Source organism: Triticum dicoccoides, chromosome 7B, assembly GCF_002162155.2.
Source record: "Triticum dicoccoides isolate Atlit2015 ecotype Zavitan chromosome 7B, WEW_v2.0, whole genome shotgun sequence".
Taxonomy (NCBI): domain Eukaryota; kingdom Viridiplantae; phylum Streptophyta; class Magnoliopsida; order Poales; family Poaceae; genus Triticum; species Triticum dicoccoides.
Window position 1 is genome coordinate 96,756,824 of NC_041393.1, and position 4,894 is coordinate 96,761,717.

Sequence of the window (4,894 nt, forward strand, 5' to 3'; positions counted from 1 at the left end):
GCAAGACAAGCTGCTAGGTGTGGTTACGAAACAGCGCGTCAAACTCCTCCTGCATCACGGCGAGCCAATGCAGGTCGCGAAGCGCGGCTTGAGCTGATGATGGGAGAGGCGACGGTGTGGATGTCGAGGCAGCAAGGAGGTACTCGTCCGCGGGGTAACACGTGCTGGGGCATTGGATACCAGCGCGAGCACGGGTGACCATGCGGGTCGGTGGTGCAGGCAGGGCCGGCGGGGCCGGTGGGGGCGACGGAGGATCAACGAGGGCGAGGCTGAAGAGGAGCCCATCGGGATCACCGTCGAGGCCGTCGAGGAGCCGAGGTCAGGCGCATAGGACGCACTCGCTGACGGGGCTGCGGACTCAACGGGAGTTGGGGGCGTCATGGCTGCTGGTGACGAGGCAGCCGGTCCGGCCGAAGAGCCGGGCGCGGCAGCCGAAGGCGGCGAGTCTGACGCTGCGTACCCGGTAGGACCCGCAGGGCGGGACGAGGAGGAGGCCCCGGTCGAGGGCCCATGCGCGGCAGGGGCACCAAAGCCGGGAGGGGACCCGGGCGCGGCACGGACCCTGAAGCTAGGAGGGGGTCCGAGCGCGGCAGGGGGCCCGAAGCCGGGAGGAGGCCCGAGCATGCGGAAGTGGCCACCACGAGCAGCGCCGGCGGGCGCATGCCGTGATGGCGAATCGTCCGTTGGCGGTACCTGGTGAAAAGGAAAAATCCTCTCGTCAAAGTAAACGTGTTGTGAAGTAAAAACTCGATGGGAAACCGGATCGTAACAACGGTAGCCTTTGGTGTTTGGTGGGTATCCGAGAAAGATGCATGCCACGGAGCGAGGTGCGAGTTTGTGGGGGGTGGTGGAGGTGATGCTTGGGTAACATAGACACCCAAAAACACGAAGATCGTCATAGGAGGGGGCGGTACCGAAGAGAAGGTGGTATGGTGCAAAATTCCCACGAGCACGACACAGACGAATGTTTAGAAGGAGAGCGGCGGTGGCTAGGGCGTCCAACCAAAACCGGGGTGGGACGTTAGCATGGAAGAGAAGGATGCACACGCAATCATTGAGTGTGCGGAGAATCCATTCAGCGGGACCATTTTGTTGGGAAGTATACGGGCAAGTGAGACAAAGAATTGTGCCATGTGTGGCAAGAAGGGTGCGAACCCCCACGTTTTCGAACTCCTTCATGTTGTTTGTCTGCACCGTGTGAATGGGACGCCCAAACTGCATAGCGACATAGGAGTAAAAGGTGGTGAGAACGGAGAGTGCATCGGATTTTCTCCGCAACGGGAAGGTCCACACATAATGCGAAAAATCATCAAGTATGACAAGATAGTATAAAAAACCCGTATTACTGGCAACAGGAGATGTCCACAAGTCGGTATGAATAAACTCAAATGGATACAATGCCACCGATGAGGACGCACTAAACGAAAGACGAATGTGCTTGCCGAGGCGACAAGCATGACAAGTATGATCATCGGTTTTATTACACGTGAATGAAAAAGTCCTAAGAATATGACGAAGGGTGGCGGAGTTCAGATGTCCCAGCCGAGCATGCCAAAGATCCACTGTGACGGAGAGGGCGACCAGAGTGGAGGTGGTGGTGGCGGTGGAGTGGACTGGGTAGAGCTCATCCGGGATGTCATATCGGTGGAGTACCATCCGGGTACGGGCGTCCTTGACAGAAAAACCAACTTCATCAAATTCAACAGTTACAGGATTTTCACGTGGAAGGGAACGAACGGAAACAAGATTTTTGAATAAATCAGGTGAAACTAAGACATTCGATAGATGTATAGGCGTGGATTTAGACGAAAAATAATCATGACCGACATGAGCAATGGGAAGGGAGGATCCATCCCCAACAGTGATGCGACAGGCGGTATGAACTGGATAGGCAGAGTTGAGATTACCGGGGTTGGAAGTCATGTGTGATGTAGCCCCGGAATTCATATACCAGTCGCCGCCTCCGGTGTATGTGTTGGGTGTAGGAACGGAGTGAAACACCGCGAGGAGGGCCAGATCCCAAGGTGCCGGCGGACGCGCAGCGGCCGCGGCAGGAGGCGCGGTAGCCACCCGACGTGGCGTACGCGGGTGCGGCGTCAGGGTAGCCACCCGGTGCGGCGTACATGGCCTGATGAGTGCCAGGGCGGGGGTCGAGTATGCCAGCTGGGACGGGGGCCTGCGGCACGGGCATCATGTATGCGTGGACCACCCCGGTCCAGGGATTCGGCATGGCCGCCCAGGGAGACGGGGGCAGCTGCAGCTGCAGCTAGCGGGGCGCCTTCCCCCCGGTGCTGTTCTGCTGCTGCTTCTTGCCGCGGCTCCCCCGTGACGACGATCATTGGCAGGGGCGGCGGCTGGTTGGTGTAGGCCGGCTGCTGGGGTGGCGCCGAGAAGTATGAGGCCGTCGGTGGATTGGGGAACCGCGGCGGCTGCGGAGCCATGGGAGGGGCGGTGCGAGAGGTTCCTGCGGCGAGCGCCGTGTGCGTGGCCCGGGACTTCACCATCTTCATCCTCCTCTCCTCCAAACAAATATAGGCCACAACCCTAGGAAAGGTCAGGTCTGGAAGAAAATTGAGGTTGGAGGCCGCATTGCTGAACTCTTCGCTCAGACCGGCGGTGAGCATTCTAAGGAGGAGCTCGTCGGAGACCCTCTCCCCGAGGTCGTGAAGCTCGTTAGCAAGTTTCTTAAGGCGCATACAATAATCATCGATAGACGAGCCATGTTGATGGAAGCCAAAAAATTCCCGCTGAAGGAACACGCGGCACTGGAGGGCGTTGTCGGTGAAGAGCCCATTCAGCTTCGCCCACACCGTTTGCGCGTCATCAGTGTCGCACACGATGGTGTGGAAGAGGTCCTTGGAGATGGTTTGATACAGCCAGCGACTGATGGTGGCATCGATGGTCATCCAGTCGTCGTCCGCGAACATGAGATCAGTTTCGACGGAGCTGTCAACGTGGCCGATGAGGTGGTACTCGCGGAAGACGAGGTAGAAATAGGTTTTCTAGGCTTAGTAGGTGGAGTTGGCGTAGTCCAGGATGATGGGCACGCGAGTGGAGATGTCAAGACCGCGAACGAGTTCCACCGGAGGAGGAGCCGGACAGGGCCGGTCCATACATATTCGGGGCCCTGGGGCGAGACGACAAAATGGGGCCTTGTGGACAAATAAAAATTCAGAATATATTGTATTTCGAAGCAATTTAGTAGATAGCATAGATTGATGGTCTTTGAACTAAAAAGCACATGCCGCAAATTATTTATTGTAATGGTCCAGAGAACCACTTCAGTATTTATTTCATCCAACTTTTCTTTCTCAATGCATAAAGTAGCAAGACCATTCAATCTTTTAGAAGACATGTCACCAAAAAGTTGGAGAAAAACAGTCAATATATGGACAAAAGCACCTGAATATGGGCATATGGCTTGATGTCGAATTGTCCATGCAGCATCCCAGACCTGCAAGGCTGCAACACTCATTCCCCATCCCCCCTTCTCATCCGTGGATCCAATAACTCTTTGAAGAGCAGGCCAACAGAAGAGTGGGAACTAGGAAGAGAAGAATTGGAGATGTCAGATGGAGCAATCAGAGGCGGGGCACCAGGCTATTTAACAACGAATCAAAACAATACTTGATTAGGGGAAGGAGGTAGACGTACCATCTCTGATACAATGGTCTCTCAAATGTCTACTTACTAGGGAATGTTGAGGATGCAAAGAGAGATGATTGAAAAGGGAATAGCACCGTTGATCTCCATTAATAGATGCAAGGAGCGGCGCCTTGAATTTGGAAGTGCACGGCAGCGGCGGCGCTGTTCTATGGGGATAGGAGAATTTGGGGGAGGAGCCGAGGAGGCGAGGAGCTCGATGAATGCTGCAGCAGCGTAGCGAACCCATCAATTATTTCGGTCCGCGAGTGCTAGCTACGTGGTGGGCTTGGGCCTTGTTTTTTTGGATCCAAAGAAGAAATATCCTAATACGTGTATATTGTACTACTGCCTGGGCCGGGGCCCCTACCTCCCAGGGCCCCAGGGCGGTCGCCCCGTTGCCCCGGCCTATGGGCCGGCCCTGGAGCCGGACCGTCAAAGGGGTTCGAGGGGATGGAGAAGGCGGAGTGGGGAGATGCCATCGAAATAGACGGGTGGTGTGGCACGGCAACGGAGGAGGTGGCTGCGCGGGTGGGTTCGGCGGTGACGGGCTCGGGCTGGTGGGCTGATCGGGACAGGAAGGGAGGTGGTGATCGATGTGGGGAAGGAAGGGAGTTGGCAATCGGGAGGGAGAGGGGGAGGAAGGCGCGCGCGGCAGCGAAGGTCCGGCGTGGCGGCGACGCGGGAGGAAGGTGGCGGCGGCGGCGGCGGCGGAAGGCTGCGACGGCGGCGCGGCTAGGGTTGGAGCGGAAGCTAGGGTAGGATCGGGAAGGAAACTGATACCATGTTGGAAGGCAATGCAACTCCCGATATTGATCGGGTGCATAACACGTATATATGTATAAGGGAAGCCCTCAGCCTCATCTATACAAGGAAACTAGAGGCGGGGCCGGTAGGAGATTATCCTAACCATATACATGCGTGTAGGCCTACATAATATGTTCAACAAGAAGCTTTGTTGGGTTTAGTCCCACATCGGTTGTGGGGGGATACATAACACGACTTATAAGGGTGGGGATGTCCCCTCCTAACAGGCTAGTCTTTTGGGGGGAGAGGGTCCAAGGCCTATCATAAGTCGGTGTTGGTCTCCGGTTGGGCCTGGTTGACGCATGTTGGTCGGAAACGCTGGTGTTAGCGGACCCGGGATAGCGTAACAAGTGATATCAGAGCCCGGGTGCCCGAAATAAATCTCGGTGGACTTATGGGTAGTCTGTCATGGTTGGTGGGCTGGAAACGCTGGCGTTAGTAGGCC